Source organism: Papio anubis, chromosome 3 (genome assembly GCF_008728515.1).
Source record: "Papio anubis isolate 15944 chromosome 3, Panubis1.0, whole genome shotgun sequence".
In the NCBI taxonomy this organism is placed as follows: Eukaryota; Metazoa; Chordata; class Mammalia; order Primates; family Cercopithecidae; genus Papio; species Papio anubis.
This window is the reverse complement of record NC_044978.1, coordinates 40,660,880-40,678,262: the sequence shown is the minus strand read 5'-3', so window position 1 is coordinate 40,678,262 and position 17,383 is coordinate 40,660,880.

The window sequence follows — 17,383 nt, the reverse complement described above, 5'->3', positions numbered from 1 at the left end:
AGAGGGCCTCCAAGAGGCCTGGATTTCAGACCTCTGAGAAAGAGTGGGGTTGCTGCTTTGCTGCTGTGGTGTTTGATAGTCAGAGGAGGGGCCCTGTGGGCCTAAGATCCGTATTTCTAAAGAGGGGACACTGGCTACTGCTGGTGTCTCTGAGACAACATGATGTAGTTGAAAAATCTGCAACCTGGATTCAACAGCTGGTACTGGAATTAACTGGCATGACCAGGGTGAAGAACAGGCATTGCTGGTCAGTACTGCCAGGAACAGGAAGCCCACAGGAGTGAACAGAAAGAAGCAATCTCCCTCTAACAGCCCTATTAAAAGAGTCTAACAGAGCCAGCCAGCAAAGCTGAAATGTGATTTGCAGTGTCCCAGTTTCAGCATCACAGAGCAGAGTATAGAATGGGTTTGAAGTTGAGAGACCATAGGATAAGACCTTGCACATATAGGGTCTATATGGTGGTGTTTGAGGGTAGAGGGATGATGCAGGATCAGTAAAATCATGAGATCTGTGTGTTCTTCCTATGGAAATGAGGCACTACCAGGTAATATAGCCAGGGTGACCACCTCTTGGGGAAACATGAACCATAAGCGGTGCCAGGATTCAGAGGCAGTCTTGGAGTCACGTCCCTGGAACTTAATGTTCTGGCTGGCAGCTTTATGGGATGCCAGATCCTGTTAAGCGTTGTGCTGAAGCTGTTGTAAATTTTGCTATCTCTGTCAAAATGACTCAGAAGCTGAGGAGGGTCTGAGTTGTGGGGCTCACCAGCGACGGCTATGAGCCAAGGTACAAATGGAGTCTGAGAACCCGCGTTGGTGCTTACAGTGTTCCACCATTATAATATTAGCTTTTCATGTAAACCAAGAGGCAGACAGAGGGTATTTGTTTTAGTTTCAAGCAGCTGAAGGGGGAGGGAGCGAAGGAGTGGGAGAGAGAGAGAGAGGGGATTTTTTAGTACTGTGTATCTTTCATGGAGAGGGTAAGTAGCCCTCAGGACACTGCATAATTTCATTATGGAAAATTAACACTCATTCAAGTCTCCTAAGACCCTTCAACCAGCAAATCCATGATGAGAGATGTGGCCCCAGAGCAAGTTAGTGCCTGAGTTTCCTTGGGCTGGCATCTGCGGAACTCTGCAATCTGACCCTTACTCATTCCTCCAGTGCTGCCTGCCACCATCACTGCAACATTCCAATCACCTGTGGAGCACTGGAGCCAGTACTGGTGCTGGACCCTCCCTAGGCCAATTAAACAAGATTATCTTGAGATGGGGCAGGGGTGTTAGTATTTTATAAAAGCTCCCCATGATATTTTAATGTTAGCTACAGTTGTGAACCATGGGAATATAAGAATCCTATGCCCCAACTAATCTGGTCTATTTTTCAATTTAGATCAATTCCATTCAAAATTTTAGACACTTACTGAGTACCTTGTATTATGCTAGTTTCTGCATCTATAATAAATGAAACAAGATAAGTATCTCATGATTCAGTGTGAGAGACCAAGACATACACATATATGATTTAATCTGGTAAGTATTATATTTTGGATAATTAGTTATTGAGAAAGAGGGTGAATAATTTCACTTGGGTGTGTCTGAAGAGAGAAGATGGGAAAACCTTCACAGAGCAAATGAGAACATGCATTGAGTATATATTAGTCTAGATTGAGTTGACTCTCAGTGGATGAATAGGATTTAACAAAGAGGCTAAAGCATGAGAGAGCCTCATTGGTTCAGTCATGATGAATAATTTATCTGACTAGAAAATGTGTTGAATTGGGTGAAAGGCTAGAGATAAGACAGTGGGAACCACATTAGAAAGGATTTTGAATTCAACATTAATTGAAAATCCATGAGAATCTAAGCACAGGCTATGTTCTGAAGGTATAAAAATGAATAAAAGTCAAGATACTTTCAGTTATGTGGATGAGTCAGATATGAGGTGGTGTAGGGAGGATTGCAGGCAGAAAAAATTGCATGAGCAAAAACACAGAGGCTTGAAAATGCCTGGTGATTTCAATAAACAGTGATAAACCAGCACTGTTGGATCTGTGATAGGGTTGGATAGAGATTAAGGTGTAAAAGGCAGGCTGAGATTAGATTGGAAGAGCATTGTGTACCCTATTTAGAAGTTTCATTTTTATACTATGATTTAAAAAATGGCTATGCAGATTTTAAAGTGAAGATTAGTATTATTCATATCTGATTTATAATTGACAACTTTAATAGTATTACATGAATTGTGATTCAGTGGAAAAGTGTGAAGAGATTGGAAACCAAAAGATCAGATAAGGATTATTAAAGAGGTCCAGATAATAGGTTTTCTGATCTAAGGCAGCTAAGTTGGTTTTGTCATTAATGGGGTTCTGTGTTTCGTGGGGATTGGGAAGACAGGGAAGGATAATTTTCTCCTTTGCTGTTTTTTGGTGAGAAGAGGGAGGACCCTTGAGTTTGAAGTATCTGGGTTATCCAGGTGGAGCAGTGAAGTGGACAGTTAAAAGTATGCATCTAGACCACAGAAGGTTAGTTGAAATTAGAAAAGTTTATCTGGTGTCAGCAACTCATACAGAGTAGATCAAGCCAAGTAAATGGCTAGATATGAACTGACTCAGAGAAATCAACATTTGGAGATGAACAAAAGAAAGGAGCTGAAGGAAATGAAGAAAAACAGGAGGAAGCCAGGAGGGATCAGTATTTCAGAGGTCCAGACTCTCTCTAGACTCTAAAGAAGGTAATTTCGAGGGAGTACATTGGTCAGCAGTGTCAAGCCCTGCAAAGAAGTCACAAAAAGTAAAAAAAAACCTGAGAAGAAAAACTTCTGGACTAAGTTCCATGAGGGGAGGAGGCATATATGTGTTTGACACATATTAGCTGTTCAGTAAATATTTATGGCATGAATGGATTTACCTTGATTTTGGATTTGTCTTGAGGGACGTATTCTGCTTCTGTTCTCTAGTTTACTCTTGGTTTATTTATTATTATATATAATATAGGTTTACTTATTATTCAAAATGTAACCCATATCAGATATGGATTTTTTTTCTGTTTTCAAACGATGGAGACAAAATTTATCTAAAAGGTGTATGATCATGTTTTTCTAATTAGAAGATGAACATCATCCTGCATGAAAAGATTTTTTCCCTGATTGTTTTCAAATAAATGATATATTAGGCATTAAACAATGGAAAATGAAATAGCACATACTTAATCTCCTATGTCATCCAAAATGTGTTCCTTTTGACCTTTATAAGTTAAATTCAAAAAGTTAATTCAATTTTCTCACTAAAGGCTATTAAGGTTCTGAGGCAAGGATTTAGGTTGGATTCAGAAATACTTTAATGAGTTGGAAGTGGGTCAAGAAACATTTACTACTCATTTTAAAAAATGCTCCTGATTTATCATGACTTTCTCCCTAACATATTCATAGTTTGTCTTCTCTCAAAATTAAATCCTGTTAGCTAAACAACTGCTATCTTAATTTGAAAGTAGACAAATCTCTCTGAAAGGGCATAAAGAAATAATTTATAGATCATTTTTTAAAAGGTTACTTGAAAGGCATTTGACTTAAGTTTTTTCATCAAAACATCTTCAAAACTGCTACAAAGCTAAACGTGATTTTAAAATCTCCACTAATTTGTGTTCTTCTAATTTTCAATTTGATATTCATATGCAATTAGGTGATATTCAGCTTTATAATCTCTTTGATGGAGAGGTTTAGGAAGGTAATTAGTGAACTATGTGGAATTGAGGTTGATTAGTATAAACCAATTCAGAGAAAATTCTGTTTTGGAACAGTATAGATACATACACAGTACTAATTATAGATTAGTAGGGAATGCAGATGGTGTTGTTTTATCAGTTGTTTTCAGCTACTGTCTTAGGTTAGTTTCCCCAAAAGCAGGCTCAGAGAGGATTTGTGGCCAAGTGATTTATTAAGGAGCTACTTCCAGGAAAAGCTGGCAAGGGGAAGGGGACAGGCCTAGCAAAGGTGGGATTTCAGATGACATCTTTCTGGGCCTTAGCCTGATCCCAAAGGCAAGGGCTGGGGTTTTAGTCACATCTCTGAATGTCTTGGCCCTAGCCAAAGAAACTGAGATGTCCACAGTCCAGCAGCAGCTAGTCTTTTGCTAAGGGCTATAGTGAGGGTAGGGGGAGGAGGAGTGGGCAAGGAGAATATATTCCCAGGAACTTCCTTTTACCATATTTGGGCAAAGCTCTGCTTCCAGTTGCCTGAGGGCAGGTTTCTGAGGGCAGTGTAGTGGGGGACAGTATTGGCCATTAAAAGCCAAAGAGATTAATGTGAGGGGCGAGGGGTGGAGGTGGGTTGGCACAGAAATAGTAAAAGGGATCCAAAGTGGTCTGAGTGGATCACCAACAATATGCTACAGGTCCCTTGTGTAATTGAATTCTAACTTCTTTGAAAATACTGCAATTTCCAAATTTCTCTAACGTCAGTTCCAGTTCTGACCCAAAAGTCCACACAAACAATGTTCTATCCAACTACTTACAGTACATTTGCTGCCTAGTTGGAAAGTTAAAAATGTCTTATCTCTATAGACAAAACCAGGTAGAAATGCATTTAGTGACATACTAGATGGCTAGAAGGAAATGTTCTTTATTGCTCCATTTTTATTTAGAGAGGCTCCCTTCCTGTTGTAGCACAAACTATTCCATGTGACGTGTTTCTCTAGTAGAAATAGGTATGTGATTCACCAAAATAACTTCCATATCACATTTGACAAGTGACTATTTTTCTCATTCAAAATAAGTTTTCCAGATGCACACAAAGTTTTGTTTTTGTTATGGGTGGCCACTTTTCTTATCTTTGCCTTGCTAAGGTATGTGTTGGTACAAAAATAAAGAAGCTATATAAATGCATATGATAATGTTTTAGCTCAAAAATATGTCATAGAAATCTCTAGATCATTAGTTTCTCTTTATCAAGAAAATGAGAAGTGAGTTGGTACCAAAGCTCCTTTATCTATTGGAGTAACTGCTGGGAAGATTAAGAGAAGTAGTTTAAATATGTTGGCTTTGCTTTTGTGGCAAGGTTTAAATTCTGAGCTCCACTGTCCTCTGAAAAAATTCAAATTTTGGTGGAAGAAAATATCATGCCAGAGATCTTAAGGTAATAGCTAGTGTTTGTTACACCACTGAAGGTACTTGTAGCTTCAGACATTTCACTGTTGCATTGCCAAGCCATGGTCAACCGACAACCTGAGTTAGAGCATGACAGTCATTTCCATCCTAGAGAGGCATGGTCATCTTCTTCTCTTGCCTTTAGTTGCACAAAAAAACCCTAAAATCAGCGCTGATTTACCTTTCAAAGCAGTTTGACAATTGCCTTGGGGTCTGGTGTTCTTCCCTTCTCCCGTCTTCACTCCTCGCTACCTTGCGCACTGCAAGTGGAAGGGAAGAGAAGGAAGTAAAATAGACTTACTTCTCCCAGAAACCTGACCTTGTCTTAGCTACCAAGAGATTTTTTTCTAGTTTGTTTTATGAGAGTAGTTCAATAACTTGAAGTGAGGTGACCATCACTGTCTCCCCTCTTTTGTCTCACTTTTCATTTCTTTTGACCCAAGCATCTCATGCCTTACTTTCTTAAGTGATTTTTATGGGAGATACTGTAGATAGCACAATATCTACTTTTGCGGCCAAACTGCAGTTTGACATCAGGCAAGTCATTGTCTCTCTTGAGTCTGTTTCTATTACTGTAAAGCAAGGAGGTTAGCCCTTGCTATCTTGCTGACTCATAAGAATTTAAGGAGGATAAAGTGTGCACAGAATGTTCTAGACATCTAGGTCAAAAGGTGCTGCATACCAACGGTTATCTACCTATCTCATGGGGATGTTAGGAACTGAGATAATATGTGAAATATTTTGAGTTCCAGAAACACAAACAGCAAATGCATTTGTGCTATAATGATTTATGTTCTAGGTAGCTACAGCAGGATTTTACTTCTTAATATATTTATTCACTTCATTACTTTCTGTAACAGACTGCATATGGGACATAATTCGGTAGTGGAAAAAAGAGAAAGTGTTTAAACAATTTTTTCTTCGGAAAATATACAGTCATCCAGTAAATGTTGCACCCTTATCTACATACGACCAGTACGCTACTGAGATTTATATTTTCCTTCCCATGAGGAAAGAGGTGGGAGAGGTGGTAGTGAAGGAAGAGAGCAAAGAAAGAAGTCAGAGAGGTTCACATTCAGGTAATTCCAGATCTTCTAACACTCAGCAATGCTGAATGTGCCTCCAGGCATTAGGATATTGAAATGTCCCTTTTGGAGTGACTGATCCAATGGATTTGAAATTCTCTGTTTGCTACAAAATAAAAAGCCGTAAAAATTATACTTTCATGAAAATCTGTTTTAAGAAACATGGGCCATTCAGATCAACCCCCTCCACAGCCCAGTCACATTCCAAAGCACCATGAAAAATGACTGTTTATTGAATGTTTCAAGTTTATTGTAATTAGCATATTACATTTAGACAGGCTAACAAAAACAAAGACTAATTTAATCAACAAAAACATTTTGGGGAGAGGCTGGGCAACCCACACAATCCAAGAAAGAGCTGAACTAGCAGACTTTGAGAAAGACAGGAACATCTGCTTCACCCATCTGATGAGCAGGAGTTCGGGGCTTTCTCTTTTGGTTGGGTCCATCACCCATATCAGTCTCTGTGTTCTGCTCAAGATTCAATTCCTTGGGAGACAGCATAATTAAATTAGCTTGGATTAGGTACCCATCTTGGTGGTTGTGGTGGTGGCTATGCAGGGGTTCCTGGGATCAGCATTCCCCCAGAAACATATGGAGCTAGGGAGGACTAAGTCCCAAAGGAAAGGAGGTTGGGCAGACAAAACCCAAGACATCCACTGCCCCAAATCTATGCTATCATTAAGTTGATTTAAAATTTTATGGCATATGAGACTCCTTGACAACTTTTAAGCTATGGTTATATCTCCATTGCTTAAAGCTACGTAAAGGAGGCAGTGGGGTAAAGTGGTCTGTATATTTGGCTTTTGTTTTGATATGGCCACTAATTGGCTAAATGACCTGGGCAGGGAGCTTAATCTTTCAGAGTCTGTTTCCAGAATTGAAAAATGAGAGGATTTATAGATCTTATTCTATACCATTTTTGTTTATTGTTTTGGTATTTGATCTGAGTTACAGAATTGGGTTAACTATGCACCTCCCTGTGTAGTACTCCACAACATGCTTCTAAACAAGGTCCTTTTGTTGTTTTATTTCATTTTCTACTTTATTCCTAATCTCCATTCCTATTCTTTTAATCCCATAGATTACCAATATAATATTTGGATACATGTTTTTGTATATGTAAAATATATTGTATGATTTTATGTGTGTGTGTACATATACATATATACATATACATACATATATAAATGTGTGTATATACATATATACACACTTAACTGTTTGCAACTGGTATTATGCTACTGATTTCATTCTGTTTTTTTAAAAATTGTTTTCATGAAACATTATGTTTTGTACATGTGGGATCCCATCATATGCACCAATTATCATTGCATTTATTGATTCCTCTTGTGACAAATACATAAAGCAGCAATAGTGAATTGTCTGCTTGTACATGTTTCTTATAGGAGTTTTAACAGTTTCTCTGGGAATTATTTTTAGAGTGAGATTAATATCTAAAAATTCACAATTTCATTAAGTATAGTAAGATTGCTTTCCAGAAAAACCTCATGACTGTCACTTACATTAGTTTTGCATAAAAGCTCTTATTTCTCTATATTCTCTTCAGAACTTGGTATTATTCAACTTTCTCTATGTATACATATACACATATATAGTTATATCTGGATATATCCTATATATGTGTATATCCATATATCCATATATATAGCCTATATATCCCTATATATGTGTATATCCATATATCCATATATATATCCTATATATCCCTATATATGTGTATATCCATATATCCATATATATATCCTATATATATCCCTATATATGTGGATATCCATATATACATGTTTTCTATATATACATGTATATATTTTGCCACATGATCACCAAGATATTCCCCTATGTTTTCTTCATGTTTCAACTTTCATACTCAAGTCTTTAACCCATTTGAAATACACCTTTGTTTTTCACTTTATTTTTCCATGTAAACTAATTTCTTTAAGACCATCTATTAAATAAGCCATGTTTCATCTTCTCTCACTTTTTTTGGGTGTCAACCTTATAATGTAGCAAGTCACATATCACAAAAATATTGGCCTATTTTAAGCTCTCTGTTCTGTTTCATTGATCTGTCTTTGTATCAATACTGCGTTGTTTTAAATTACTGTAGCTTTTTAGCATGCCTTAATATCTGAGTTTAAGTCCTCAGCTGTTTTTCTTTTTGTAAAATTGACCTAATAGTGAACTGGCTATTCATATGGAAAGAAATAAAAATATGTTCTATTAAAAATTCTAGATGAATAAAGGCTTAGAAATAATAAAAATCTTTGCTGAAAATATATGAGAAAATGTACACAGTAGTTGAATTTCTGAGATCTTCCTAGCAACACAGGAAATCCAAAATCTGTAATATGAGATAAAAATATTTGACTATTTAAAAATTAAAAATTTTGTATGAAAAAAATCCCATAAAAATCAATGGGCACTAATGGAACAAGAAAAGTACATTTTCCACTCAGATAACAAAGCATTAATTTCTACATTATCACATGATGAACAACTCAATTAAAATGAATATAGATGTGAATCCAGCAAACAGCCAATAAATGTGAAAAGATGCACAAATTCAAAAAAAGACAGAAAAATTAACATTATAATAACAATGAGCTCATTGGACAAGTATGTAGAGGAAAGGGTAGTATGATACATATTACTGGTGGGAAAGTCAAGATTTGTAGTATTTTGGGAAGGAAATCTGGCAATATCTATAGAAATTAAAAATACATATTCTCTTCTACTCAACACTTCTATTCCTGGAAATCTCTCTTATAGAAATAAAAGTACAGATCTTGTCCATAAAATTAAAGAAAAAAAGTGTATGAATTTATAACACACAAGGACTTTTATTGCACCATTGTTTATAATCACCAAAAACTGAAAGTAAAGAATATGCCTAATGACATGAATATAACGGACTTATGGTTCGAATGCTATGTAGTATTTTATGGCCATGAGAATGATTCAGAATAGTACGCATCTATGCATGTGTAGGATATACGATTATAGAGAAATAGAATGTTAACATGGCTACATGGAATTGGGGAAGACAGTGGAAAAAAGGTGTCCATAATAAAGAGAATGTATAGTATGATCATACCTATGTAACATTATGTATTGGCCTGTAGGCCCAAGTCCTAGGATTGCTCTGAGCCCAATCAGGCTTAAGGCTGCAGTGCGCCATGCAGCCTGGCAACATAGTGAGGTCCCTTTTCTTAAGGAAAAAAAAAAAAAGAATAGCCGGGCGCGGTGGCTCAAGCCTGTAATCCCAGCACTTTGGGAGCCCGAGGCGGGTGGATCACGAGGTCAGGAGATTGAGACCATCCCTGGCTAACATGGCGAAACCCCGTCTCTACTAAAAATACAAAAAACTAGCCGGGCGTGGTGGCGGGCGCCTGTAGTCCCAGCTACTCGGAGGCTGAGGCAGGAGAATGGCGGGAACCCGGGAGGCGGAGCTTGCAGTGAGCCGAGATCACGCCACTGCACCCCAGCCTGGGCGACACAGCGAGACTCCGTCTCAAAAAAAAAAAAAAAAAAAAAAGAATAGATTATCACTATGTGTCAAAGGTGGGTATTATAGAGAACTATGAAATTCTGACTTCTTTATGTCTGTATATTGCTCTAATTTCCTACAAAGACTATGTTTTTCTTTTACATAATCAGGAGAAAGTAATGAAGATATATTTATTGTAGAAATAAATACAAAAATCAATTGTAAAAGGAAAAAACAAAACTTGAAAATTATTTATAAATCTTTATTCTTCCATCAAAATACTAGAAAAAGTTTGCGAAATTTACAAAAAAAAAATCTTACTGGAATCTTTATTAGCAATGTGTTAAATGCAAGCAACATTGTGTTCAGTTTTGATATCTTTACAGTATTACATTGTACTATATGTTTATTTAGTTCTTCTCACTTTATGTCCTTAAAACAATTTAAGTTTTTCCTCCTTAAAGATCTTTTTCATCCTTTATTAGGTACTTTGTTGTTTTTGTTGTGTTTGTACTAGATACTTCATTGTTTTTATTGCTATTAAAAATGGTTATCTTATTTTCTATGTTATTTTCTAGTTTATTTTGGAGTATAGAAGAACCTTTTTCACTTTTATAAGTTAATCTTTATTTTGTAATTGTACTGAATTATTTACTAGCTCATGGTATTTTTATTATCTTAAGTGTTTACTTTTCAATTTTTAAAATAAAATATTTTTATTGTAGTAAAATACATACAACAAAATTTGTCATCTTAACCATTTTCAAGTATACAATTCAGGGATATTAAGAATATTCATATTGCTGTGTTACCATCACCACCCTCCATCTCCAGAACTCCTTTCATCTTGCAAAACTGCAACTGCATCCATGAAACAATAATACTCCTTCCCCCTTTCCCTACATTTCTGGCAACCACCATTCTGCTTTCTGCCTTTATGAATTTGACTCCTCTATGTACTTATGTAAGTGGAATCATATAGTATTTGTCTTTCTGTCACTGGCTTATTTAGCTTAGCATAATGTCTTCAAGGTTCATCCATGTTGTAGCATGTGTCAGAATTTCTTTTTTTAAGCCTGAATAATATTCTGTTCTATGTTTATACCAGTCTTTTTGTCTGTTCATTTGTTGGTAAATACATGATTTGTTTCCATATTTTGACTATTGTGAATGATGCTACTATACACATGGGTTTACAAATATCAGTTCAAGACCCTGCTTTCAATTTTTTTTTATGTATACCCAGAAATGGAATTGCTGGATGATAAGATAATTCTATTTTAATCTTTTGAGCAACTGCCATGCTGTTTTCCACAGTGGTTGCATCATATTACGTTATCAACAGTACACAAGGGTTCTAATATCTCTACATCCTTGCAATACTGGTTTTCTGTTTATTTCACAGTAGCCGTCCTAGTGGGTGTGAGGTGGTATCTCATTGTAGTTTTGATTTGCATTTCTCTAATGATTAGTGATTTTGAGCATCTCTTTGTGTGTTCATTGGCAATTTGTGTATTTTCTTTGGAGAAATGTCTATTCAAGTCCTTTTCCTATTTTTGAATCAGGTTGCTTTTGTGTTGTTGGATTTTAGGAGTTCTTTGTATATTCTGGAGGTTAATGTTTTGTCAGATGTATAATATGCATGTATTTTCTCCCATTCTGTGGGTTGCCTTTTTCTCTGTTGATAGTGTCTTTTGATGCAAAAAGTTTAATTTTTTCTCTTTTGAGATGGGATATTGCTCTGTCATCCAGACTGGAGTGCAGTGGCTCGATCTCGGCTCACTGCAACCTCTGCCTCCTGGGTTCAAGCAATTCTCCTGCCTCAGCCTCTCCAGTAGCTGGATTATAGGTGCCCGCCTATAGCCCAGCTAATTTTTGCATTTTTAGTAGAGACAGGGTTTCACTTTGTTGGCCAGGCTGGTCTCAAACTCCTGACCTCAAGTAATCCACCTGCCTCTGCCTCCCAAAGTGTTGGGATTACAGGTGTTTGCCACCACGCCCAGCGGGGTTTAAATTTTTATGAAGTCTAATTTGTATATTTTTCTTCAGTTGCCTGTGCCTTGTGTGTCTATACTTTACTCAGATTTCCTCAGTGTTCTCCTCATATCCTTTTTTCAATCAAGGAATCCATCCAAGTTTAGTTACCATGTCTCCTTAGGTTCCTCTTAGTTGTGACAGTTTCTTGGACCTTACTTGTTTTCAAATACCTTGATAGTTTTGATGACTACTAGTCATGCATTTTGTAGAATGTCTCTCAGTTAGGATTTGTCTGAGGTTTTCTAATGATTGGACTGAGTAATGTGTTTCTAAGAAGACCACAAAGATAAAAGGCCATTCTTATTACATCAGATCAAGGGTACCTACCATCAATATGACTTATCAATGTTGTTAATCTTGGTCACTTGGCATATAGTAGTGTTTGTAAAGTTTCTCCACTGCAAAGTTACTCTTTTTTTTTCTCCCTTTCTATCCTGTACTCTTTAGAAGAAAGTCATTATATGCAGCCCACACTAACGGAGTGGAGAGTTATGTTCTATTTACTTAAGGGAGGAATATTAACATAAATTATTTGAAATTCTTCTGCATGGGAATTCTGTTTATTCTCTCCTATTTGTTTATTAAATTATTTACTTATATCATAATGTAGTCAGGGATATTTATACTTTGGGTTATAATCCAATATGACTTTATTTATTTTGTTGCTAAAATTGTTTTAACTTTGGCCATTGGGAGCATTTTTAGTTGGCTCTTGTATCACTTTGATATATTCCATCACTGTAGGGTTTTTTTTTTTTTTTTTTCCACTTTCTTACTTTCTAGTGCTACAAGATGCTCCAGGCTTATCTTGTATATTTCTTGCCTCAGTCCTAGAATTAGCCATTTGTCCAAGGATCTCTGTTCCTTTGGTGGGAGAATGGTATTAGGAACCAAGATTCGGTGCTAGGTGTTCTCAATGATGGCTATCATTGCTTCTAGGCCATCTCAGCTGACAGAGCAAAGGAAGTGTGTACTAACCCATTCATATACATATATCTAAAATATTTCTATGTAACCATCTGTATCTATATGCTAAACATGAGTTCAGACTGATGTCTCCCACTCTAACACAGTCCTTCCTGAATCATCCTAGAATCTTCCCCTTGCTTATCTGTAACCTCTAACAGTGAGAAACTAGGCTCCCACCATTGACCATCTTTTGCCTTGCCTTGTAAACTTCAAAATCAGTCTGTCTATTAGGTAAGAAATGGCTTACTGAGATTTTATAGGATTGCATTACATCCATATAATTTATACATATATAATTTATAATTTGGATTGCATTAAATCTAATTTTATTTGCATAAATTATATTATGTAATTCATTTAAATCTTTGAGTTTTAAATTAGTGTTTTACAATTTTTCACATATAGATTGTGTATCTACTTTGTTAGATTCATACCTAAGTATTTACATTTGTTAGGTACTGTTGTAAATGGAATATATTTAAATGTCAAGTTCCAATTGTTCGTTGCTAGTATATAGGAAAGCAATTGACTTTTGTATTAACAATTTTCTATTAACCTTGCATCCTGTGATTTTGTTTTATTCTCTTATTAGTTCTAGGAGGTCGTTTTTGTCTATTTTTGAGATTTTCTATATAAACAATTACGTCATCTCTGAATAGAAAGTTTTATTCTTCCTTTCCAACTGATATTATTTTTGTTTCCTTTCTTGTCTTGTTGCATTAGTTAGAAACTTCCAGTAAAATATTGACTAGAAGCGAGGGAAGACACCTTTGCCTTGTTTCTGATCTTAGGGGACACACATGCATTTTCTCACCATTAGGTGGAATGTTAGCTGTAGATTTTTAATGTAAATTCTTTATCAAATTGAGGAAATTTTCCTGTATTTTTGCTTTGCTAAGAACTTTTAATCATAAATAAGTGTGGAATTTTGTCAAATTATTTTCTCCAAGAATTGATATGATCACATTAATTTTCATCTTTAATCTGTTGATGTAGTGATTTATGCTGATTGAGTTTTAAGTGTTTAACCAGCCTTGCATACTGGAATAAATCCCATATGGTTGCAGTGTATAATGTTTGGTATACATTGTTGAATTCAATTTGTTATGTCTGTGTTTATGAGAGATATTGGTCTGTTGTTTTCCTTTCTTATAAATGGCTGTGTCTAATTTTAGTAGTAAGGTAATGCTGACCTCATAGAATGAGCTAAGAAGCAGTCTTTCTTCTTCTGTTTTCTGGAAGAAATTATGAAGAATTGATATGATTTCCTCCTTAAAAGTTTGGTAAAATTCATCAGTGAAACCATCTGGGCCAGGTATTTTCTTTTTTAGAAAGTGGTCAATTGTTAATTATTGATTGAATGTATTTAATATAGAGAGAGCTATTTAGGCTATCTATTTCCCCGTTTGTGGGTTTTGGTCATTTATGTCTCTCTAGAAATTGGTCTATTTCATTTAAGTCATCATATTTTTGATTATAGAACTATTAATACCATTCCTATACTCTTTTAATGTCCAAGGGGTCAGCAGTGATGACCCCTCTTTCTTTTCTTTTTTTATTCTTTTTTTTTTTTTTTTGAGACGGAATTTCACTCTTCTTGCCCAGACTGGAGGGCTATGGCACAATCTTGGCTCACTGCAACCTCCACCTCCCAGGTTCAAGTGATTCTCCTGCCTCAGTCTCCCAAGTAGCTGGGATTACAGGCATGTGCCACCACGCCCAGATAATTTTTTGTATTTTTAGTAGAGACAGGGTTTCACCATGTTGGCCAGGCTGGTCTGGAACTCCTGACCTCAGGTAATCCACCCGCCTTGGCCTCCCAAAGTGCTGGGATTACAGGTGTGAGCCACTGCGCCCAGCCTCATTTTTGATATTGGTAATTTGTGTATTTGCTTCAATTTTTTTCTTGGTTAGCTTGGCTAGGGTTTATTCATGTCATTGATCCTTTCAAAGAACCAGCTTTTGGTTTCATTAATTTTCTCCATTGTTTTCTTGTTTTCAGTTTCATAGACTTCTTCCTTTTTGGAGATGGAGTTGCTCTCTGTCACTCAGTCTGGAGTATAGTGATGTGATCTTAGCTCACTGCAACCTCCGCCTCCTGGGTTCAGGTGCCTCCTGGGTTCTCCTGCCTCAGCCTCCTGAGTAGCTGGAATTACAGGTGTGCACCACTATTTCTAGCTAATTTTTATATTTTTAGTAGAGATGGAGTTTTGCCATGTTGGCCAGGCTGGTCTCAAACTCCTGACCTCAAGTGATCTGCCTGCCTCTGCCTCTCAAAGTGCTGGGATTACAGACTTGTGCCACTGTGCCAGGCCTTTCAATTTCATACACTTCATTTTTTTTCTCTGTTGTATCAGGTGCAGATAACAATTTTATTGGCTTTGGATTCAATTTTTTTTTTTTTTTTTTTTTAGACAGAGTCTCGCTCTGTAGCCCAGGCTGGAGTGCAGTGGCCGGATCTCAGCTCACTGCAAGCTCCGCCTCCCGGGTTCCCGCCATTCTCCTGCCTCAGCCTCCCGAGTAGCTGGGACTACAGGCGCCCGCCACCTCGCCTGGCTAGTTTTTTGTATTTTTTAGTAGAGACGGGGTTTCACCGTGTTAGCCAGGATGGTCTGGATCTCCTGACCTCGTGATCCACCCGTCTCGGCCTCCCAAAGTGCTGGGATTACAGGCTTGAGCCACCGCGCCCGGCCTGGATTCAATTTTAATAATTTCTTTCCTTCTGCTTGCTTTTAGGCTTAAGTATTCTTTCTTCAGTTTCTGGTGGTAGAAACTTAGGTTACTGATTTTGAACCTTTCTTCATTTTAAAAATGTATGCATTTAATGCTATACACTTCTCTTTGAGCACCGTAGTTTTTATTTTTGCTGTATACCACAAACTTTGGTAAGTTGTATTTTCATGTTCATTTAGTTAAAAAGATTTTAAAATTTCTCTTGAGATGTTTTTTAACTATGTGCTATTTTAAAGTGTGTTGTGTAGCTTCCAAATATTTGGGGATTTTCCAGTTATCTTTTATCAATTGATTTTTAGTTCATTTCCATTGTGGTCTGAGAACACAATTTGTATCATTTTTATTCTTTTAAGTATGGTTAGATATGCTTTATGGCCAAGAATGTGATTTATCTTGGTGCATGCTCCATGTGAGCATGAGAAGAATGTGTATTCTGCTGTTGAGGGATGGAGTGATCTGTAAATGTCAGTAAGATCAAGTTGACTAATAGTGCCATTTGAGTCAACTATATCTTTATTTTCTGCTTACCTGATCTATCAATTACTGATGGGGGGATGTTGAAGTCTTCAAATATAATTGTACATTTGTCTACTCCTTTCAGTTCTATCAGTTTTTGTCTCATGTGTTTTGACATTTTGATTTTAGGTATACACACATTTAGCATTGTTATGTCTTTTTGGATAATTAATCTCTTTTCTATTATGTAGTGCTGCTTTTTATCTCTAATCTTCCTTATTTTGAAGTCTGCATTGTCTGAAATTAATATAGATACTCCAGTTTCTTTTGATTCATTTTATTTTCCCATCCCTTTGCTTTTCATCTGCTGGTATCTTTATATTTAAAGTGGGCTTGTTGTAGACAATGTATAGTTGCCCCCTGCTTCCTCTTGGATGAGTCAAGATAGTTTTTTAAATCCATGATGACAGTCTTTGTCTTTTAATTGCAGTATTTAGACCATTGACATTTAAAGCAATTTATGATATATTTGGATTTATATAAAACATGTTTCTGTTTTACAGTTGTTGACAGAGACTTCTTTTTTCCTCTGGTTTTACTTGAACATTTTATATGATTCCATTTAATTTTTCTCATGGTATAAAAAGTATAGTTCTTAAAAAATTTTTTTTTTACTGGTTACCTTAAGTTTTACAACATACATTTTTAAGTAATCTAAATCTACCTTCAAATAACACTATTTTGCTTCAAATACAATGCAGAAACTTAGTAACAGAGTATTTCTAGTCCTGCTTGCTTTCCTTCTGTGACATTGCTTTCATTCACTTAATTTGTGTGTATGTTGCAACACATTGTTCCCATTATTAAAGTTATTCTCAGATCAATTACGACAAATAAAAATATTTTGTTTTACCTTTATTTTTTCTCCAGTACTCTTCATTTATATGGGAATATATTTATATTTATTTATATTTGAATTTCCTTCTGCTTGAAAACATTTTAACATTTATAGGTGTTTTGATATTTATTCTACTTTGTGTTTTCCGAGTGTCCCATTATTACTTCAGATGTTTCTGCTGCTCTGCTTTCTCTTTGTTCTCTTTCTGTAACCCAAGTCTGTGGTATTTTCTTCTGATTTGTTCTTGAGGCCTCTTTCTGGAAAGTGGCTAGAAACTTTAGTGCTGTCCTGATGGTTCTATAGGGGATTTGGTTATGGATGTCCACAATGTGCCTTTCATGGTATGCATTGGTATCCTGGCTTTCTGCCTAATGCCTGAATGTCTGACCTATGACCAGGTGTCCCTCTCACAGGAAACTTGTTTTTAATGACAGATCTCCTTATGGCTCTTGTCTGACCAGTGTCCAGTTTATTCCTACTAAGATAGCCACTCTCTAGAAGAGACCTGATCGGGAAAGAAGTTAGGCTCTTGTGTATTGGTCAAGAAAGACAC